General features: G+C 46.2%; 1 protein-coding gene across 1 annotated transcript in view; it reads left to right on the plus strand.

Annotated features, from left to right (window-relative positions):
* The window catches only part of LOC124740341 (potassium voltage-gated channel subfamily H member 8), a 612,019-nt gene that overhangs the window by 432,254 nt on the left and 155,777 nt on the right, over nt 1-23,988 (plus strand). The window lies entirely within an intron of this gene.

Below are 23,988 nucleotides of genomic sequence, written 5' to 3' on the forward strand. Positions count from 1 at the left end.
CTGAGACAGGTGTACCAGTTGCTTTGGGTCTCAGTGTATATTGACATACTCCATAATCCTAACAAGGTCATGACTTGTCCCAAGGTCGCACACGGCATTAATACGATCAGAATCACCTTCCTAGATTAACGGCGAGGAAACGAGAAGCGTCTGTCCTCTTCCCGGCGAAGTATAGTGAGTAACCAGTCAGATATCACTGTGACGAGTGGAAAAGTTTGTTTTCTACTGAATTGTGCAGCGGCAGCCTGTCGCGGCAGTAACTATTTTGCGGCAGAGGAAAGGGACCACCAGCGACGTCCCACCGCACAGCCATCGCGTGTGTAGGTGTGGCTGCAGTGTGGTCGACGCCAAGGTGACGGTATGAAGAATAGGTCGGGAAGAATAACTTTTGCCAGGGAACCGAGCCTCCTTCCTTACTTTTCCGATTAGTGCATGACCAAGCAAGCACTTCGCGCCAGCTGTATTGCGATTAGAGCTCCTCGAATTGTAACCGACTTGTTTCGGGCAGGAAAAATGGGAACGCGTGCCTTGTCATGGCTCCTCGCGCCATCGTGCCGCTGACTCGCCACACACGTCGCCAAACTAGCTGTTTCTAAAGACTAAACCCCTTTAGCCAGGTAGGCGTAGCTGATCTTTTGTGAACATTCGATAAACGAGGGGTGCCGACTGTTTTTGGCTGGGTTCAAGAGATAGAAAGCCTTTCAAGGAAGTCGGAATGCGTCCATATGAAAATCTGACAAGAAGGTGTCAGACTATTTACGAACGATTACAATTGCTGACCCATTGCTATAATACACGGAATCTGGGATGCTGCAAGAGATTATTCATCATGCAATTCTTCATCTCATTTACGATTATTCCCATCGCCTGTTGGCCTCTTCAGAAAAATTATCAAACGAAGGTCGGCCGAAGAACTCTTAACAGAAGCCAACAGGCAATTCGTTGACAAGTGGCCAAGGAAGCTTTAACAATTTTGTACTATCCCCATCCTTTCTCTAACAAGGTTGCGTAAAATGTATAATACGAAACCAGTCGGTCAGTGAATCGACGGACCCTAAATCATCGACTTGTTTCAATAGATTATAACTACCGTATGCTTGTAAGTGGACTGATAACATAATAAATGAAGAGGTTGTTCTACCTGTCGTCCTCGCCTTTGGATGAAATACTGCACTCGTCTACACAGCGAGATATGAATTCTTTCACTCTCGGATCAATTTGTGAATCTTTACACATCCTCTACAATGGGGCTGCTCAATTTTTTGAACTGGATCAACAGGAGTGTTTTAGGATTCACTTATAAGATGACCCCAGACAGAAAAACCCGTGGGATTGAGGCGATCTCGGACGTCACGATACAGGCTCTGCTCGACCTATCCAGCTTGGATAGCTTGTTAGATGTCGCCTTACATCAGTAGCAAAGTATGCTGATGCCCTACTATGAATGTACAGATTTTCCAGTCATGAGCCATCGCTGACATCGAGACCAATTAGACTAAGCTTTATCAAAGTGTACATTTCAAGAATTTTTGTACTAAGTACGACAATATTTCATGCTGAAGGCAGTAGCAACTCATAATCACACATTTGCGATTATCTCAAACGGCTGGTTTATGGGCCCATGTTTGGTGTAGGTATCGTATACTTTCATCAGTGGTCAATTTTCGCTATACTTTGTGATACATCCTGTATTACGGAACGTAAGAGGTTTGACATCGTATCATAATATCAACTATAACTTACATTTTTTTCGTCAGTCTTATGACTGTATTGATGCGAACCAGCCTATAATTCCTCTTCTCTGGCAAATTCTTCATCCCATAGCGCTAGAGCCTAATTATTTGATGGATACGTCCCAAACTCTGTATTCTTTTTTTTTCCTTCTCGTCACTGTTTTCCACATGTTTCTTTCCTCGATGGGTCTGCGGAAGACTTCCCCATTTCTTATGTTATCAGTCCACTTAATTGTAACCATCATTCTTTCCTCAATGTGTCTGCGGAGAATTCCTCATTTCTTGTGTAATCAGTCCATTTAATTTTCACCATCATTCTTCAGGATCCACTCTCATACACTTCGATTCTCCTTTTTTTTGTTTTCCCCAGAGTCCATAATTAACTTCTGCCCAAGCCTGCACTTAGAACTGTATGAATGAAACAATATGTATTTTATTTCGTCTTGACACTAGCGAAGAAGTTCCATGTAACCGGTGAAACATAGCTAAATATAATGACCGAAAAACGTATGAAGGCCTCTGAGCGCGTTTTATCACATGCTACTACAGCGAAAGAGCAACGCCTGAAATTCCCAGAGAAGGAGCGATGTCGATACGCTGGCTGAAATATGATGCGGCGATTTCTGCTTGCTGGTAGCGTTGCGAAATATTACCGGCGTCTCTCGCATGCGGAGAATATCCACTGTGGTGTGCCTCTTCCTCTTCCTCCGAGAGATGGAAGACGAGAATGAAAAGCGGAGACACGAAAAAACGAGACCTTTTACTCTGAGCTTGATTAATGATCCGAAACCAAGATCGGAGCAGTGTCCCTTGGGTGTCTAGCGACCTCTTGCAATCTTGCTGTGCATCCCGAATTCGGTTGATAATTAATGTTATAGTTTAGATTGAAAGGATATACTGTTAAAACATTATTGGTAGTGTCATAACTGCTTCATACGGAGAATATGGTACGAACGCATTTACTCCAACACAAACCCCATACTCGTATATACACTTACAATAATTTTAAAACAAATAAAGTTGTCTCTATAACATGTAAGACACAGATACTATCTCACTTATTCCAATTTATGCTCTTATATCATTTTCCCCGAAAATGAGCTTATTAAAATTTTTAAAGTTGCAGTAGCTTGTAGGAGCTATCAGCACACCATGAACTTGTGTCACAATTAAAATATAACAAAATGAAGAGGTAGTTAAAGTACTTTAAGAAGAAACCACAAAGATTTTAGTATAGAAAGGGAAGAAGAAATATTGGCATTTAACGTCCCGTCGACGTGTAGGTCACCAATCTGAGCGCAAACTGAGATGGGGGAGAAAAACAAGTGTGCCCTTCCCGAGCGAAACCTCCCGAAATTTGCTTTAAGCGATTTTGAGAAACCACATATAACCAGAATCTGGATGACAGGAAGGACATTCGAACTACTGCCCTCCAGCATACGAGCCCAGTGTGCAGTGCGTTTCCACTTCGCCACCAAATTGGAGGCATCAAAACTGATAGCAGTTATATATGTTCTTGTTGTTACCATACAGATGGAGAAAATGGGGACTTAATGGATTAATGTTTTTACTGCTAAAATTAAAAACTCTTTGCTTCCTTTTTAGTTTCTATAGCCAATCAACAGTATTTATTGCTTCCCTCTAGTAGTTATCCATTTCAAAGCTATCAAAACAACACCCTCAGCTACATATAATGTGGTAGTCGACGAATTCCACATACAAGGTGTAGCAGTAAGCACATACGAAAAGCTGTTCTTATACTGATGGCACAAACTAACACATTCCCGATGCTGCCAGCACAAGAACAGTAAAGTCCGAACCAGGTGTGCAAGCCAGAAAAAGGGGAATTTTTTTTTTTTTTATGCGGCCCGTCACGAATTCCTCTCCTGTGCCAGACTCTTCATCTCAGAGTTGCACTTACGACATACGTCCTCAATTATTTGCTGGATGTATTCCAATCTCTGTCTTCCTCTACTGTTTTTACCCTCCACAGCTCCCTCTAGTACCATGGAAGTCATTCCCTCATGTCTTAACAGATGTCCTATCATCCTGTGCCTTTTTCTTATCAGTGTTTTCCACATATTCCTTTCCTCTCCGCTTCTGTGTAGAACCTCCTCATTCCTTACCTTATCAGCCCACCTAATTTTCAACATTCGTCTGTAGCATCACATCTCAAGTGCTTAGATTCTCTTCTGTTCGGTTTTCCCACAGTCCATGTTTCATTACCAAACAATGTTGTACTCCAGACGTACATTCTCAGAAATTTCTTTCTCAAATTAAGGCCGATATTTGACACTAGTAGACTTCTCTTGGCCAGGAATGTCCTTTTTGCCATAGCTATTCTGCTTTTGATGTCCTCCTTGATCCGTCCATCATTGGTTCTTTTACTGCTACGTAGCAGAATCCCTTAACTTCATCTAATTCGTGACCATCAATCCTGATGTTAAATTTCTCTCTGTTCTCATTTCTGCTACTTCTAATTACCTTCGCCTTTCTTCGATTTGCTCTCGGTCCATACTTGTTCATTCCGTTCAGCAGATCATGTAATTCTTTTTCACTTTCACTCAGGGTAGCAATATCATCAGCGAATCGTATCACTGATATCCTTTCACCATGAATTTTCATTCCACTCCTCAACCTTTCTTTTATTTCCATCATTGCTTCCTCGATGTACAGATTGAACAGTCGGGGCGAAAGGCTACCTGCTTGTCTTGTACCCTTTTTAATACGAGAACTTCGTTCTTGGTCGTCCACTCTTATTATTTCCTCTTGGCTGTTGTACATATTGTATATGACCCGTCTCACCCTATAGCTCTCCCCTACTTTTTTCAGAATTTCGAACATCTTGCACCATCTTACATTGTCGAACGCTTTTTCCAGGTCGACGAATCCTATGAAAGTGTCCTGATTTTTCTTTAGCCTTGCTTCCATTATTAACCGCAGCGTCAGACTTGCCTCTCTCCTGTCTTTACTTTTCCTAAAGCCAAACTGATCGTCATCTAGCGCATCCTCAATTTTCATTTTCATTCTTCTGTATATTATTCTTGTAAACAGCTTGGCTGCATGAGCTGTTAAGATGATTGTGCGATAATTCTCGCACTTGTCAGCTCTTGCCGTCTTCGGAATTCTGTGCTTTTCCGAAAGTCAGCTGGTATGTCGCCAGACTCATACATTATACACACCAACGTGAATAGTCGTTTTGTTGCCACTTCCCCCAATGATTTTAGAAATTCTAATGGAATGTTATCTATCCCTTAAATACGGAAAGAACCCTGGAGATACTAAAAGGTATCAGATAGTTTATATAGTGACAAGACAGAGATTTAGGAACCAGGTTTTAAATTGTAAGGCATTTCCAGGGGCAGATGTGGACTCTGACCACAATCTATTGGTTATGAACTGTAGATTAAAACTGAAGAAACTGCAAAAAGGTGGGGATTTAAGGAGATGGGACCTGGATTGACTAAACCAGAGGTTGTACAGAGTTTCAGGGAGAGCATAAGGGAACAATTGACAAGAATGGGGGAAAGAAATACAGTAGAAGAAGAATGGGTAGCTTTGAGGGATGAAGTAGCGAAGGCAGCAGAGGATCAAGTAGGTAAAAGACGAGGGCTAGTAGAAATCCTTGGGTGACAGAAGAAATATTGAATTTAATTGATGAAAGGAGAAAATATAATAATGCAGTAAATGAAACAGGCAAAAAGGAATACAAACGTCTCAAAAATGAGATCGACAGGAAGTGCAAAATGGCTAAGCAGTAGTAGCCCGGGAGTAGACAACATTCCATTAGAACTACTGACAGCCTTGGGAGAGCCAGTCCTGACAAAACTCTACCATCTGGCGAGCAAGATGTATGAGACAGACGAAATAACCTCAGACTTCAAGAAGAATACAATAATTTCAATCCCAAAGAATGGAAAAACTGGTAGAAGCCGACCTTGGGGAAGATCAGTTTGGATTCCGTAGAAATGTGGGAACACGTGAGGCAATACTTACCCTACGACTTATTTCAGAAGCTAGATTAAGAAAAAGCAAAATAACTGATGATGGTCGAAGTAGAGAGGATATAAAATGTAGACTGGCAATGGCAAGGAAAGCGTTTCTGAAGAAGAGAAATTTGTTAACATCGAGTATAGATTTAAGTGTCAGGAGGTCGTTTCTGAAAGTATATGTATGGGGTGTTGCCACGTATGGAAGTGAAACATGGACGATAACTAGTTTGGACAAGAAGAGGATAGAAGCTTTCGAAATGTGGTTTACAGAAGAATGCTGAAAATTAGATGGGTAGATCACATAACTAATGAAGAGGTACTGAATAGGATTGGGGAGAAGAGGAGTTTATGGCACAACTTGACAAGAAGAAGGATCGGTTGGTAGGACATGTTCTGAGGCACCAAGGGATCACCAATTTAGTATTGGAGGGCAGCGTGGAGGGTAAAAATCGTGGAGGGAGACCAAGAGATGAATACACGAAGCAGATTCAGAGGGATGTAGGCTGCAGTACGTACTGGGAGATGAAGAAGCTTGCACAGGATAGAGTAGCGTGGAGAGCTGCATCAAACCAGTCTCAGGACTGAAGACCACAACAACAACAAAATACTGAAAACCGCAAGAAATGCACGCATAAAAATAAACGCAGTTGCTAGCCACACCTGCATGTGGCGCTGTTGTACTCGACCACAGACGGCGCCTGTGCAGTGTGCTCGGTGCATTGCACATGTCGGTTGTGGTCAGAACTGTGTTCTGTGTAGTTTTGAGTGCATTATGTCATAGCTAAGTGAATTCGAACGCGAGCAGATTGTTGTTCTGGTACGGTAGGTTCTTTCGTAATCGACGGAGCCGAAGTTTTTGGGGTTTCAAGAGGCTCCGTATAGAAGATTTTTACCACAAACAGGGAAAGAGTAAGTTTTGCATCACCTTGATTCCGAGTCTTCCGAAACCTGCACAGAAAATTGGAATAGAGATCAACACATTCAGCATTTCCGCCCATTTTATTGCTCATAAAAACCACACATTTCATGTTGTAGCGTCATATAGCGAGACCTTCAATGGTGATGGTCCAGATTTCTGTACACGCCGGTACCTCTAACACTCAGTAACACGTCCTCTTGCATTGATGCATGTCTGTATTCGTCGTGGCATACTATCCGCACGTTCATCAAGGTACTGTTGGTCCAGATTGTCCCACTCCTCAACGGCGATTCGGCATAGATCCCTCTGAGTGGTTGGTGAGTCACGTCGTCCATAAACAGCCCTTCTCAATCTATCCCGGACATGTTCGACAGGGTTCATGTCTGGAAAACATGTTGGGCACTCCAGTCGAGCGATGTCGTTATCCTGAAGGAAGTCATTCACAATTTGTGCACGATGGTGGCGCGAATTGTCGTCCATGAAGACGAATGCCTTGCCAATATGCTGCAGATATGGTTGCACTATCGGTTGGAAGATGGCATTCACTTATCGTACAGCCGCTACGGCACCTTCCATGATCACCAGCAGCTTACATCTGTCCCACATAATGCCATCCCAAAACAGCAGGAAACGTCCACCTTGCTGCACTCGCTGGACAGTGTGTCTAATGCGTTCAGCCTGACCGGGTTGCCTCCAAACACGTCTCCGACGATTCTCTGGTTGAAGGCATAAGCGACACTCATTGGTGAAGAGAACGCGATGCCAATTCTGAGCGGTCCTTTCGGCATGTTTTTGAGATCCATCTGTACCGTGCTGCATGATGTCGTGGTTGGAAAGATGGATCTCGCCATGGACATCGTGAGTGAAATTGCACATCATAAAATCTATTGCGCACAGTTTGAGTCGTAACACGACGTCCTTTAGCTGCACGAAAAGCATTATTCAACATGGTGGCGTTGCTGTCAGGGTTCCTCCGAGCCATAATCAGTAGGTAGCGGCCATCCACTGCAGTAGTAGCCCTTGGGCGGTCTGAGCGAGACATGTCATCGACGGTTCCTGTTTCTCTGTCTCTCCTCTATGTCCGAACAACATCGCTTTGGTTCACTCTGAGGCGCCTGGACACTTCTCTTGCTGAGAGCCCTTCCTGGCACAAAGTAACAATGCGGACGCGATTGAACAGGGTATTGACTGTTTCGGCATACTTGAACTACAGACAAGGAGAGCCGTGTAGCTCCTTCCTGGTGGAATGACAAGAACTGATCGGTTGTCGGACCCCCTCCGTGTAATAGGCGCTGCTCATGCATGGCTGTTTACATCTTTGGGCGGGTTTAGTGACATCTTTTAACAGTCAATGGGACTATGTCTCTGATACAATATCCACAGTCAACGTCTTTCTTCAGGAGTTCTGGGAACCGGGGTGTTGTAAAACTTTTTTTCTCTTGAACAGGGCTGTTTATTATTATGAAGTATGATTGAGCGACGTTTCTGCTTCGGCTTTGAAAAGTAAGCAGCAAGAGGGACGTTGTAAATGGAAAACTGCCTGTTGAAACTGTAGTTGTTTCCACAAAAACCTGGAAACGTACACACATTTGAAATAGTTTTCCTAAGCCGCACCTAACACTCCAGAAGCTAGCATACAAAAATCATAGCTGACCCTGTCACTATGTCGTGCAGAAAACGAAAATCTATCTTCCTATCATAGGCCTGCTCTCGTTGCGTATATCGACGGAGCATAGCATCAGAGCAGTCTTGGCGGTGTTTGCACTGTAATAGCTAACTCTGGCCGTAATGCGTTCCAATTTTAGTTCATTTGTCGGATTCCTCTGCGAAAAGTTTCAGCCTCAACAGTAACTTGCATTATATCTCTGTACTCATCTTTTCAAACGCTTTCGGATACCGCTAAGAAAAGTGTGTCATTCTATTTTAAAAATCACTTTTGTTTCAATATCTGGATCGGTATAAGAGTTAAGACTCTTTATTACATACCAAAGTATGTGCCCCTTGGCCTATTTTGATTGGTCGGAAACCTATTTTCGATATCTCGATCCAATCACGAAATAAAAGGGGTGTTACGTCTTACGTGACTCACCTTGTATACTAGTACGTAGTGATATTAAAGCTTCACACTATTTGTCACACATGATGAGTGACGTGAAACATAGTCCCCCGCTGTTAGGGACCTCTGCAGCCGCTGTTGCCCGTGAACTCCCTTCGACTGGGTGTGCACGCTGCCTCCTCCACCCTCTGTTGCTGGAGGGAAGCAGGGCTGCGACTTGGGGTCATAAAGGTTTAATTGAACTTTGCAATAGATCACCTTTCCAAATTATTTCTCAAGAACTTCAACTACCTGTACTAATCTCTGACATTCTTTGATACACGCATCTTATCATACATAACAGGACTTGTATCAAAGACGGTCTCAATAAAAGGGTAAGTTGTCAATACGTACACAAAAGCTTAAAGTATACACTGATCCACATATTTCCTAGAGGCGACGATGCAAAGAACTGCGTCGGTGTTGGCTATTATTACGTAGACACATCCTCAGAATTTCCAATGGTAACACGTGGCTCTCCCTCCAACTACCAGTTGCCATGGAGCATGGTATTAGAGTACCACATCTTTAAAGCAGAACCAATATCTGTCCGAGGTTCTAATTCCTTGGAACTGAAGTAATTCATCCCTGCATCCACACAGGCTTGTATAAGGCCCGATGACTAACGAACGACTAGTTCTTTCTTCTGATTTGGAACGTTGACTTCCCAACCTCCGCTTCTCTTTTGGCACGCTTCTGCCTCCCTAACACAGAAGAACTCCAGCTTTTCCTGTTATATCCTGTACATGGACCACGAAACTACATAATATTTCAGTTTACAAAACACGCAGAGAAAATACCTGGACAACAAGTTAACATAGATATTAACAAAGTATACACAAAATACAGGTGAAAAATTATTTATAAAAAATTGAAATTACTAGTGACTTGATGTGTTCGTGTTACAATGACAACAGATATCTGAAAACGGAAACAACTGTCAGTGATACAAAGTATTTGCATTACAAACGTTGTTCTTCAAGCAAAGATAATTTTCACCAGGCGCTAAGAAGAGCAGAGACACTTGTTAATAAGCCGTGCCCTAAACGATATATATCTTTTCTTGGAAATACACGTTTTACGCTGTGGGACTAAACTATTATCATAAATATTGTCCCAATAAAAATACACAACTTAACTTTTGAATAAAATACTTCGGTATATTGAAATGATAACAAATATTTTCATTTTTATTTCACCCGTTAACTAATCACTATATGTGCAAATCAATGTCTGAAAAACGTCCGCCAAAAGTTTGCTGATGAACTCTTCCTCTTTTTACAAAAATTTTAATATTGTTTTCACACGTTCCTATATCGATTTTCCTAATGCACTCAGTTTGGTTTGTTCTAAAAAACACGTGATTTCCTGGCACTCAGAAGGCGTCATATCGCAACATACTAGTGGCATATTTTGCCTATCTGGGGTATTGAAGTGTTACGCGAGGAATCTCATCTCTATAAATTCGGCAGTTACCCTTATTGACGTAGCTGTCCAGTTAGAAATGCAATTCCTCCCAAAACTGCCATTCACAGCTTATTTCCCATCACCCAATCGACGAATTCAGGCCGTTCCAAATTGTCGTTTGTCAGCAGTTGTTTCGTCAGTTGGACATGGCAATGGTTTAGTTGAAAATTTTTGTTTGAATTCGCTGCATGCTACTCTTCGACAGATTAAGTTCTTATGATAGACGACCAGTCGAGGCTCGGGTATTTCTGCCTTTGCCCGAGTAATCAGGCCCGCCAAGAATTCCTCTTTTGTGCCAATCCTTCATCTCAGAGTAACGCTTGTAGCCTATATCCTCAAATATTTTCTGGACCTATTCCAATCTCTGTCTGTCCGCACAGTATTTATCCTCTACAGATCTCTTTAATATCAAAGAAGTTATTCTCTGATGTCTTAACAGATGTCATATCATCTTGTCCCTTCTTCTCGTCAGTGTTTTCCATATATTCCGTTCCTCACCGATTATGCGGAGAGTTTCAGTCCTTCCCTTATCAGTCCTTCTAATTTTCAACATTCTTCTGTAGCACCACATCTCAAATGCTTCGAATCTTTTCTGTTCCGGTTTTCCCACAGTCCATGTTTCACCACCTGTGCACCTAATGGACATTCTCAGTAATTTCTTCCTCAAATTAAGAACTATATTAGCTTTCGTTTGATACTAATAGGCTTCTTTTGGCCAATAATTTCCTTTTCGCTAGTGCTATGCTACTTTTTGTGCCCCCCCCCCCCCCCCCCCCCGCTGTGTCTGCCATGAGCTTTTCTGCTGCCTAGGTAGCAGAATTCGTTAACTTTGATCACTCCGTGACTCCGAATTCTGATGATAAGTTTCTCGTTGTGATTCTTGAGTTTCTCCCGGCGTATTTGATAATCAAAATATCCACGGGTGTGCTGCCGGTCATATAGTGTCCAACGGGCACAATATTTCGGCGATCATACATGTCGCCGTCATCAGGTGAACTGACGGACTGAGCTCCTGTAAACTTGCCGGCACGGAGATCCGTACGCTATGGCTGCTCAGAGGGAACTGGGTTCGGTCGCTGCTGCTCACATCTGTTACTTTCCCCTCTTTGGGGAAGTGTGTGTGGGGGAGTTTGTAGCCTTTCGGCTTTTACTCCCCTGTGAACGTGTGTGTGTGATTTTTCTATAGTTTTTTGGTGTCTGTGACTTGTGATGTTTGTTGTGAGTGAGTCTAGTACTTGCCTGAGGTAGGCGAAAAGATTGGTGTTATATGGGAGGGAACTGGATTAGGGATTGGGTATTGGGATTTTCTCTTCGACTTAATCGTCGAAGATCGTCATAGGGCGCTTATGCTTATCGCGGGACATGTCATATCGACCTAGGGAGTGGATGAGCGCGTTTCCGGATCTGGAAGAACCCTCATAGAAGGCCCTTGCCAGATCCTGGAAACGCTCTCTCAGGAGTGGGATTTCGGCTGCGGCGTGAAAGTCGTCTGTGGGGAATCCAAGAGGTAGGTGCAGTGCCCTTCTGAGGGCGCGGTTCTGCAGCCTCTGGAGTTTGTCCAGGTGCTGCTTTGCCGCATATCCCCAGACAGGGCACGCATACTCCATTACTGGCCGGATCAGGGCCTGGTAAACATTTACTGCTACTGGGCAGGGAAGGGAGCTGTTTGTGTTCAGGATAGGGTATTGGATGGACATTCTGGCGCAGACCTTCCTGTGGACCTCGTCTATGTGGGGTTTCCACGTAAGACGAGAGTCCAAGGTTACGCCAAGGTACTTGGCGGTTCTGCGCTAGGGGAGTTGGATTCCATTTAGGTGAAGGTGGAGGGGGGGACGTTGAGGAGGTTCGCGCCTTCCGAGCCTGCGGGTAATCAGCATTGCCTGCGTCTTCTCGGAGTTGATCGTGATGCGCCAGCGACGGGCCCAAGTTTCTGTGTCATCTAAAACCTTTTGTAGCCTACGGATGACCAGGTCCTTGTTCGCATTTCTCGTGTAGAAGGCTGTATCGTCAGCGTACTGTGCAGTGTGCACCAGGGGGGCCGTTGGAGTGTCCGCAGTGTACAAACTGTACAATACGGGCCCCAGGACCGATCCCTGTGGCACCCCGGCACGAATACGCCTTCTGGTGGAGGTGGCAGTTTCTACTTTGACGGAGAAAGTCCTATTCGTGAGATAGCTCTTAATGAGCTGAACTATGCTCCCGGGAAACCCTTGTGTGTACAACTTGTAGAGTAGTCCTCTATGCCATACTGAATCAAAGGCTTTGGCTACGTCTAGTAGCACTGTCCCGCAGTAGCCTCTGTGGTTGAAGCCCTCTGTGGCTGCTTCAACCATTCTCATGACCTGTTGTGGGGCAGAGTGGTTCTGCCGGAAGGAAATCCGGCAGAATTTGGTCTCTGGTAATATGTTCTTGTATGGGTCTTAGCAGGAAGCGCTCATAGATCTTGCTGAGAGTTGGCAAGAGGCTAATCGGCCTGTAGTGCTGCGGGAATAGAGGGTCTTTCCCTGGTTTGTGTATCGCGACCACTTCCGCATGTTTCCAGCAAGCTGGGAAAACACGGGAACGAGTAATCTCGTTGAGGACGTTCGCGAGGTGTGTGATCGCTGTGGGTGGGAGTTTTTTGACTAACTGATTTGTGACACTGTCGTGCCCTGGCGCCTTTTTTGAAGGGAGGGACCTGATTACTCTTGCCACGTCCTCGGGGGCAAAAAGTATGGGTTCGTCCTCTGGGTCCTCCTCGGCATTGAGGAAGACGGCCAGTTGACGACTGACTACCTCTTCATGCTCTTCATCCTGGGGTTCTGCCGCTTGGAACTGCTTCTCGAAGGAGTCGGCGAGGGCGTTGGCCTTTCCAGCATGGCTGTAGACCAGTCCCCGCTCGCCATGCAGTGGCGGCATCCTAGCGCGTAGTTTTGTAAACTGTTTGGTCGCTTGCCATAGTGTATGATCGTCTACTTTGAGAGCTGTGAGGCGGTTTTGCCATTGCTGGTTTCTGTGTTCATTGAGCGCTACCTTCAGATCTCTCTGTAGACGATTGAGCAGCCTCCTGGTGGCCTGATTTCTGGTGATATTCCACTCTTTTGCCACTTTGTTCTTGTGTCGAATTTGAGCTAGCAAGTGTTCCGGGAGCTGTATTTGCGGCGGTGGGCCGTCCCTTTGTGGAGGGGTGGCTTCTTCCGCTGCCTGCAAGATGGTGCCTGTTAGGTCTTGTAGCGCTTGTTCTACTGTTTCAGCAGTGGGTGGCGGAGCGCGAGCGATATCAGAGGCGACAGTTTCTTGGTATCGCTCCCAGTCTGTTCGTTTGTACGACGTCTGGTATCGTTGGAGTGCTACCCATTCTCCCACATCGACCTCCAGAATCACTGGGTTGTGGTCGGAGGACATTCTGTTGATTGTCCTTGCGGCCACGAACCCTGCGATCCTCCTAGTGAGAGCTATGTCTAACACATCGGGCCTGCTTCCGTTTTTCGGAAAATGTGTGGGCTCGACTGGACCCCATGTTTCGAAGTGGTGGGTGCGCGCTAGTTGTTGCAGTTTGGCGCCTGCTCTTGAGGTTACTCTAGAATTCCAATCAGGATGTTTGGCATTGAAGTCTCCCCCTATTATGAGTTTGCCTTCAATTTGCCCTAGAGCAGCTATGTCTCCTTCATCTATCTGGTCATGTGGGGGTCGGTAGACTGCAACAATTGTTAGGGGTCCGGTGGCAGTGGTTACTTCCACAGCCACTGCTTCGATTTTGTTGGTAGCTGGTAAGAATACCTGGTGGTGGGGGATCCCTCTTTTTACATATATGGCCACTCCTCCGCCTTGGGTTGGCCTGTCTTTACGGTAGCTAATGTAGTTGGGAACTGTCGCTTTTATTCCCGATTTTAGGTGGGTTTCCCCCATCATGCATATGTCGATGGAGAACTCCTTCATGAGTTCTCGGAACTCGACCTCTTGATTAACAATGCCGTCTGCGTTAAAGACGCACATTGTCAGGCCTTGAATATTCGGTCGTCTATTCATGATGGGGTTTTGATACTACTGAGGAAGTCGCAGAGGGGAGCAACTGCTGGACTGTTGCCTGAAGGACGACGAGGATCTGTGTGTTCTGCTTCTGGGCTTCCCTGAATTCCTTCATCATTTCCATGACGAGGTTCATGGTCTGCACCATTATGCCTAACAACTGATCCATGGGGGGGGAGTGTGTGTGGGGTTGCCTGGGGCTTCCTCCGTCTTGGTGGACCTGGTCGTTGTTGCTGTGTATTTCCCGGTGTTGTTCTCGTGGTAGTGTCTGTTGTTGTGATGATTGGGCTACGCTTTCATGGTTCCTCGGAGGAGAAACCACTTCCACATAAGTCACCCTCGGTGTGTCCGGCCTTGGTTTCACCCAGGCCTTGTCCGTGTGTGTTGTCATGTTTTGTTTTCTTGTGTGTCTGGGTGGGTTTATGGTGTTTTGTTTGTGTGGGGGGAGGGGGGGCGGCCTTTGCGCTCTTTGCCTGTTGTGTGTGTCGTTTGTGGACCTCACAACCTTGGTAACCCGCTGTGTGGTTTTTGCCATACTGCGCGCACCTTATTTGTGGGTCCGTGTGTAGGAGAGCACATGTTCTTGTGTCGTGGGCCTCTGCGCACTTCCTGCACCTTACTGGCATGGTGCAGTAGGCAGTGATGTGATTCAGGCCCTGACACCTGAAGCACTGCACCGTCTTGTTCTTACGGCGCAGCGGTTCAGTCGTGACAGGCACAGCCAGTACCATCTTTATCTCCCTTTTGTTCTGGGGGATGTCTGGGAGTGTGACCTGGTATAGTGGCCACTTGCTGTTGATGTTGCCCATCTGCTGGACCGCCGTGACGACGTACCCCTGGGCAGTCAAGTCTGTTTTGATTGCCTTGGGGGACACTCGTCTTGGGAGGTCTCTTATCACAATGTTTCTATTCCTTGTTTTTGTTGTGGGGAACGTGTAGTGTGGTATGTTTTTGTTTTTAAAAAGTGTTTTGACTGTGGTGTAGTTTTCAAGTGTGTGTAGTGTGATTTTGATCTTGTCTCCACCAGCAGGTTTTGCCTGGAAACTGCCTCCCCCGATTTCTGCCTTCAGCAGCTCGAAGAGCTCTTCATAGCTTTGGGCCAACTCTGCGACAATCGGGGGGGAGGTGGTGGGCGACTTGGTTCTGTGTTTGTGTTGTGGTTTCTGTTGTCTCTGGCTCATCAGCAACCGCCTGAAATCTGTTCGGGGTGGGTTCCACTCCCCGGGCTGGCGGAAGCTTCGGCTGGCGAAACGTTTTCTTCGCCAGCACGAAACCGTCCGAATCCTGCCCGGTTACGCGGTTCCCTTCCAGTGCCAGTGTTTCCTGGTCCCCTCCCAGTGCGACGACAGGTGCTGTCGGGGGCGCTGGCTCCTCAGAGGGTGTGGAAGTGGTTGGGGTGGGGATGGTGGATTTCTTCTTCCTCTTGGAGTGCTTCTCCTTCCTGTCCTTTCTTACACGCCGCTGGTTGGATGTGGTGGACTTGAGTGGGGGGGATTTAAGGTATTTGGAGCGGGTGGAAGACTGAGACGAGGGGTTGGGTTTGGGGAGGATTTTTGTCGGCAGACGGGTCATCTGCTTGCCACTCTTCATGGACGCAATGTACTCGGGGAGTGTGCCGGTGGCGTTGGCAAACAGGAGCGGAGTTAGGACGAGGTTAGGAGGGGCAGGATCGCAAGTACTGACAATGTATTTCGTTGTCGGCGTACTGTGTATGACTGCGTTTTTTGGTGTGTTTCTTGCCATGTCCGGGGCGGAAAGTGGGGCTGCTGCCAGGGGGGTGCCAGTTACAGCCTTCGTTGACACCGTTAGATATCCCGGCTGCATTGCTGGCCCTACTGTGTTTGTGGACGCGGTGGTCTGATCGGCGGCGGCGGAAACCTTCTCTGCGGTTCCGCGGCCGGCTCCCAGGTCCTGGCCCACATTTTCACTAACCTTGGGGGGGGGGGGGGGGGGGGCAGTGCCTGGCTCTGCGGCAGCTGGGGCGCTCGAGGCGGCCGACGACGCGGCCCGCGGCAACGACAAGATGCGCTTTTTGTCGACAGCGGTTGACCGCTTCGACCCCAAAGCACCACTGGAGATCGACATACCGCAGTTGGAAGACGAAAACACGACAATTTTGCTGTCGGGCGTCGCCAAAAAATATCCTGCCCGCCGTAAGTCCTTGCTGCAGACCTTGACTGGGTTCCCGCCGATGCTTTAATAAAAGCAAAGCCGTATATACCCCTAGTGTGTCACCCGTACAAGCGGGGGCCTATGACTGACAGTGTGCGAGTAAGAGGAGCAAGCTCAACCCTTGACTGCCACTCGGTCGCGGCGGCGGCCGATATAAATACCCTCCGCCCGCGGCACGCTCCCTCCGCCGTCCGCGCCCCGCGCCACGGTCGCGCGGTGGAACAGATTGCGACGGCGTCTGAGATGACGTCGGTGTGATGGCTCTGTCCGCCGTGGTCGTCACAACTATACGTTTGCTCGATTTACTCTTGATTAACCCAATCGCTGGTTCCCAAGCCTTGCTAAGATTATAGCCACAGTCACGGTTTATGAGGTCGTCATTGGTGCGAATTTCGATGGCCTCTCTAACAACGCTGTCCCAGTATCTCGACGTATGTGCCAGAATCCTCGTGCGGTCATACTCCATGGCGTGATTTTCCGACAAGCAATGTTCAGCGACCGCCGACTTGCTCGGATACATCAGTCGAGTGTGCCTCTGGTGTTCACGGCATCAATCCTCGACGGTACGCATCGTCTGACCAATATACGACTTGCCACATTGACACGGAATCTGGTACACGCCGGCCTTCCTCAAACCGAGGTCATCTTTGGCGCTCCCCACCAGTGCACGAGTTTTATTTGGAGCACAAAACACAGTTCCGACCCGGTGTTTCTTCAGAATGCGGGCGATTTTCCCCGAGAGTGTATGGAATAAATGCAGTGCCTACCTCCTCCCTCGTGACTTCATCCATCTCAACAGGTTGTCCTGCAGTGGTTGGGCGGAGAGCACGTTGAATCTGCCACTCTGAGTACCCATTTTCTCGAAATACAGTTCTCAGATGTTCCAATTCCTGGGGTAGACTCTCTGCGTCAGAGATAGTGCGCGCCCTATGTACTAGAGTTTTAAGTACCCCATTCCTCTGTGAAGGGTGGTGGCAGCTGTCTGCGTGCAAATACAGATCAGTGTGCGTAGTCTTCCGATACACCCCATGACCTAGGGTGCCGTCAGCCCTTCTCTTGACCAAGACGTCAAGGAATGGTAATTTACCCTCCGTTTCAGTCTCCATAGTGAATTTGATGTTGGGGTGTATGGAGTTTAGATGTGTAAGGAAGTCAAGGAGTTTATCCATACCATGTGGCCAGATGACGAACGTGTCGTCCACGTAACGGAAAAAGCAAGTAGGTTTCCATACGGATGACGACAGGGCTTCCAACTCGAAGTTCTCCATGTACAAATTCGCTACCACCGGTGAGAGTGGGCTACCCATGGCGACTCCCTCCGTTTGTTCGTAGTATTCTCCATTAAAAAGAAAATACGTGGAAGTCAAGACATGCCTAAAAAGTTCAGTGGTCTTCTCGTCAAACTACTATCAATTCTAGTGACTCTCACAGGGGTACCCTCGTAAACAAGGAAACGACGTCAAAACTGTGTTTTGTCCTCCAAATAAAACTCGTGCACTGGTGGGGAGCGCCAAAGATGACCTCGGTTTGAGGAAGGCCGGCGTGTACCAGATTCCGTGTCAATGTGGCAAGTCGTATATTGGTCAGACGATGCGTACCGCCGAGGATCGATGCCGTGAACACCAGAGGCACACTCGACTGATGTATCCGAGCAAGTCGGCGGTCGCTGAACATTGCTTGTCGGAAAATCACGCCATGGAATATGACCGCACGAGGATTCTGGTACAGACGTCGAGATACTGGGACAGCGTTGTTAGAGAGTCCATCGAAATTCGCGGGGCGCGGACGGCGGAGGGAGCGTACCGCGGGCGGAGGGTATTTAAATCGGCCGCCGCCGCGACCGAACCCAGTTCCCTCTGAGCAGCCATAGCGTACGGATCTCCGTGCCGGCACGTTCACAGGAGCTCAGTCCGTCAGTTCACCTGATGATGGCGACATGTATGATTGCCGAAATATTGTGCCCGTTGGACACTATTGACCGGCAGCACACCCGTGGATATTTTGATTAAGTTTCTCGTTGTTCTAGTACTTGCTACTTCTCATTACTTTCTCCTTTTTTCTGTTTATTCTGAACACATACTCTGTACTCATTAGACTGTTTATTCGATTCAATACATCCTGTAATTATTTTGATTGTCACTTTTAACAGCAATGTCATCAGCTAATCTTATCGATGATATCCTTTCACTTCGAATTTTAATCCCGCTCTTATACGTTTATTTTATTTCCGTCGTTGCTTCTTCGATATATAGATACTACAGTAGGGATGATGGACTATATCCCTGTCTTAAAGCCTCTTTAATCCAAGTACTTCGTTCTTTTTCGCCAATTATTATTATTTCCTCTTGGCTCTTGTACATAACGTGTACTACCCGTCTCTCCCTATAGCTTGACCCTATTTGTGTAATAATTTCAAATATCTTCCACCATTTTACATTGCTGACGGCTTTTTCCAAGTCGACAAATTCTCTCATTTATTGAGGTCATTAACGTAAGCACTTTTCTCAAATTCTTAAAGTATTCGTCGGATTGTCAACGAATCGGATACGTAGCTCAGAACGAAAACTGTACGCAATTTCCAAAGTTTTCCAGTATTTCTAACAAATTTTAAAGATGAGAATGTATTATTCAGTGGTAAATCGATTCACTTTTACAAACTCTAACATTTTCTAGATGACATCTGAGTGATATCAAGCGTTGTCATTGCAACGAAAATGGCGCGTAATTTAAATTGTGCATTATTATTGGAACACCCTATAACCTGAGGAAATGTTACCTGCCCTCTATATTACAATTTTTCTGCACTTGGTGAAAGTTCTTGGATTTTCCGTGCAGTAGGAAAGCTAACACTCGACCGCCGACACCGTCGCTCGCGCAGGAGCTGCGGGAAAAAAGTTTGCAGGTTCTTCAAAGACCTGTGACCGGCAATGCTTTCTTTCCTTCCGTTATGGTGGCCCCTTTTAGCGTATCCTTGAGAAAGAGGTCCGCCCATAGCTGGAGGCTTGATGCATTAAGTGCTCACTTCCAACAGCTTCTTTTGAAGTCGGAAACGAGTTCCTCTTCCACCCTTTGAAGGAAGCCTGCGGTCGGCGTTCTTTTGCCATCCTCTGTGCCCTCACTACGTCAACGTGCGGGTACCACTTCCATTTTAAGCGTTTGTGGATACGTACCAGTTTTCTTCTAAAGTGTACCTAAACATACCCATCTCTTCTTGAATTACTTCACATTTTCAGATGACGAACCGAGGGGATTTTATTTTAAAATAAATAAAAAGATAGCAAACTACGGGAATTACTTTCTTACATTTGATGCACTACCGTAAACAGACGTTACTCACTTACCTATTCCACTATACAATTTCCCGAATCACACTGATGAACGGCAGCTTTTGTCATTAGTTTCTTCGGTGGTGTGGACGTTCTGAAAATCACACCCGTCGTCTTTTTCAGCTTCTCGACATCACTGGCTGTACAATGAGGGCTAATCATCCACAGGAGATGGGTAGACATACACACACACACACACACACACACACACACACACAGAGAGAGAGAGAGAGAGAGACAGTTGTTTCTGTTTTACCGGCCGGAGTGGCCGAGCGGTTCTAGGCGCTACAGTCTGGAACCGCGCGACCGCTACGGTCGCAGGTTCGAATCCTGCTTCGGGCATGGATGTGTGTGATGTCCTTAGGTTAGTTAGGTTTAAGTAGTTCTAAGTTCTAGGGGACTGATGACCTCAGATGTTTAGTCCCATAGTTCTCAGAGGCATTTGAACCATTTGTTTCTGTTTTCGAAGTTTTGACTCTTGAATTCCTTCGTTGTAACATAGGTGACGCCCGTTTACTTTTTGTTTTCATTTCTGTGAGAAGTTATGCGGCATCTCGCTTACGTCACTATTCATCACATGTAGTTGCGACCGTGATATGTTCTTACCGCATGACTCATATTCTGTGATGAACAGTGAGAGCAGGCGAGATGGCGCATACACCTCTCACAGAAATGAAAACAAATAATAAATGGGTGTGACCTGTATTACAACGAAGGAATTCAAAAGTCAAAACTTCCAAAACAGAACGCCAGTAGCGTAATATGTGGTATCAGTGTAGAACAAATAGGAGGTACGTACGTCTGGAAGGTCCCTTCGTTACACGTCGCTGTTGCAAACTGACATTCCGCCCCGACACATACATAAATTTGAATACAGTGAACAGACACCTCAATGACCGGACGGAAAGTTCGTAATTCTGTGGGGAAAAAAAGAAAAAAATTTGAGTTAGTGTGATTTGAACCCGGATCTCCCCCTTCGCAGGCCAACACCATGACCACACGAGCTCTACACCACCGTTCTCTGTTTCTGTCTTTCTTCTTTTTTCCAGAGACCAGTACACCTTCTTCCTGTTTTCATGCTTGATCTATGTCCAGTTTTTGATGAGCTATCGACTAAATCTGAGGATGATACGATGGGGAGTTTCCCTTGTAGGGAACGACGCACAGTACTCACATCAACACAATGGCCATAAACTGCTTTCATTCTCCGATGAACCTCCTCTAGGGTAACACCTTCCGCTTTCAAGAATTCATTGACTGCACGTTTCTTAAATCACACTGACTGACCGTCTGCGCAGGGTTCCATATTTTACACTGTAACAACACAACCGTTCAATGCTAAGGCTTCCTGCCAACTTGGGCTGTAGAGAAGAGGATACAGAACAAGTCAGTACCTGCCGCATACCAATGCTGCCAACTGTTGAAGAGTTACGAAGGTGGAGGCATTGCTTTTCAGTGAACCCTCGTACACCCTCAACGAGAAAAAAACGATTCACCACGAAGGAATTGTCCGAAAGGGATGGAAAATGGTAGATGTGATGTGCAGGGACAGGCAAACAAATGATTACAATTTCAGAAAATGTAATCATTTATTCAAGAGGAACAGCGTCACAAACTGAACAAGTTAATAAAACGTTGGTCCACCTTTCGTCATTATGCAACCAGTTATTAGGCTTGGCATTGATTGATAGAATTGTTGAATGTTATCCTGGCGAATATCGTGCCAAATTCTGTCCAACTGGCGTGTTGCATCATCAAAATCCCGAGTGTGTTGGAGGACCTTGCTCATAATACTCGAAACGTTCTCAACAGAGCAGAGATCCGGCGGACTTGCTGGCCAAGTTAGGATTTGGCAGGCGCGAAGACAAGCAGTAGAAACTCTCGCCGTGTGCGGGTAGCCGTTATCTTGCTGGTTTGCCATGAAGTGCAACAAAAAGGGGGCGTGGAATATCATTGACGTAACGCTGAACTGTAAGGGTGCCACGGGTCCTGTTATGAAAGTAAATGGCACGCCACATCATCTCTCCGTTTGGCGAGCGACAGTCAGGTTGATTATCCCATCGCTGTTCTGGGTGTCTCCGGACATGTCTTTGGCCTGGTATTTCATTGACTGTAGGACGATTGTCTCAGTGATGAGTCCGGTTTTTAATTGAGCCTCGATGACCAGTGAAGACGAATCTGAAGCCACCACAGACAGTGGTTGAATACCAGCTGAGTGTCCTCCCTCCCCTGCTACCCTCATACAGCCTAACAACTAGGCTTGATGGTCTGAGGTGCCATTTCTTTTTAAAGCAGGCCCATTTAGTCGTCACCCGCAAGACTCTTACAGCGTCGCGCTACGCCTAAGATATATTACGCGAAATTTTGTTGACTCTCATGGTAATCCATTCTCGGCTTACATTTCAGCAAAATAATGCCCACCTGCAGACGACGAGAGTTTCTACTGCTTGTATTCGCGCTTGCCAACCATACCTTGGTTAGCAAGATCACCGATCTTCCCCAATTGAGAATGTTGGAAGCGTTATGGGCAGGGTGCTCCAACCAACTCGGGATTTTGACGATCCAGTGTGCCAGTTGGACAAAATTTGGTATGATACCCCCAACAAAACTGACAGTCAATGCCAAGCCGCACAAATTCTTGCATAAGGGCCCGATGTGGACGAAAGCGTTATTGACGTGCTCAGTTTCTGAAGTTCTTTCTCTTGACTAAATCATCCAATTTTTCTCAAATTGTATTCATTTATTTGTCCCTCCATGCACATCACATCTACCGATTTCCGGCCCATTCTCATAATTCCTTCGTGGTGCGTCGGTTCTTTTTTTCCTTCCTTCTTTTTTGTCTTTGAGTCTACATTTACCGCGCCTTGAGACAAGACGTTCAATGCCTTCATGCAAAAATGTTTGCGGTTGCCTACGAAATCATGACTGTACCCATCATGCTTCTCTTCGGTTGGTTGGTTGATTTGGCGGGAGGGGACCAAATAGGGAGTTCATCGGTCCTTTCTAAGGAACCATCCCAGCATTTGTCTAAAGGGTTTTAGGGACATCACAGGAAATCTAAATCAGGATGGCCGGGCGCGGGTTTGAACCGTTGTCCTCCCGAATGAGAGGTGCATCTCATCGTCCGATGCAAATCTATGGCAGCGACTGTCTTTCTTCAGGACTCCAAAAATTTGCATATCGCATGGGGCGATATATGGACTGTATGGAGGATGTGTAACGGCTACCCAGCGAACTTCCACAGCGTAGCCGCAACAATTAGCATGCCAGCTCCGGGAAACTTGATGACCTTTTTCTTTGACTTCAATGGCGCGCTACTTATTGACAACCTGGAACACGGCACCACAATTAACACACAGTGGTATGTGGACAATTTGCAAAAACCTAAGTGCGCCATCGAGTGCAAGCACCCAGGAATTTTGAAGGACAATATAATTCTGTTGCAGAATAATGCCAATCCACATGTTGCAAGGTTGTTTCGATTACGCTGCAGAACTTCCACACAGTCCTGATCTGTCCCCAGGCGATTTACATATTTTTGGTGTCCTGAAGAAAGACATTCGCGGTCATCGATTTGCTTCGGACGAACAGCTGCACGCCTGGTGCAATCACGGTTCCGTAGGCAACCACAAACATTTTCCAAGAAGGCTATTGTGTTGGTAGAAGAGCCAACACTGTGTTACGACTGGAGACCTAAATGCACGCGTTTTATCTCACGCAGACTGGCGTGAGGAGGGAACAACTATACTGACGTGAGGTCTGAAACATGACAAGGAATTAGAATTCAGAAAGCGGACGTAATTAGTTTGATACTTAACTTTAGTCCATTAATGATGAACGTCGCTCTTGACGGTACATGATTCACAATATTATCTGTTCAGAAGACATAGTAACTGAATATGGCGCCTTGCTAGGTCGTAGCAAATGACGTAGCTGAAGGCTATGTTAAACTGTCGTCTCTGCAAATGAGAGCGTATGTAGACAGTGAACCACCGCTAGCAAAGTCTGCTGTACAACTGGGGCGAGAGCTGGGGAGTCTCTCTAGACCTGCCGTGTGGCGGCGCTCGGTCTGCAATCACTGATAGCGGCGACACGCGGGTCCGACGTATACTAACGGACCGCGGCCGATTTAAAGGCTACCACCTAGCAAGTTTGGTGTCTGGCGGTGACACCACAGTGGCACTGACCGTCTTATTCCACAGTGGGAAAAACGGTTATGGCAATGACTTTTGAAATAATAAAAAAGTTACTTACTTTTTTTCTACGTTTTATGTAT

This window comes from Schistocerca piceifrons, chromosome 1 (assembly GCF_021461385.2).
Source record: "Schistocerca piceifrons isolate TAMUIC-IGC-003096 chromosome 1, iqSchPice1.1, whole genome shotgun sequence".
Taxonomy (NCBI): Eukaryota; Metazoa; Arthropoda; class Insecta; order Orthoptera; family Acrididae; genus Schistocerca; species Schistocerca piceifrons.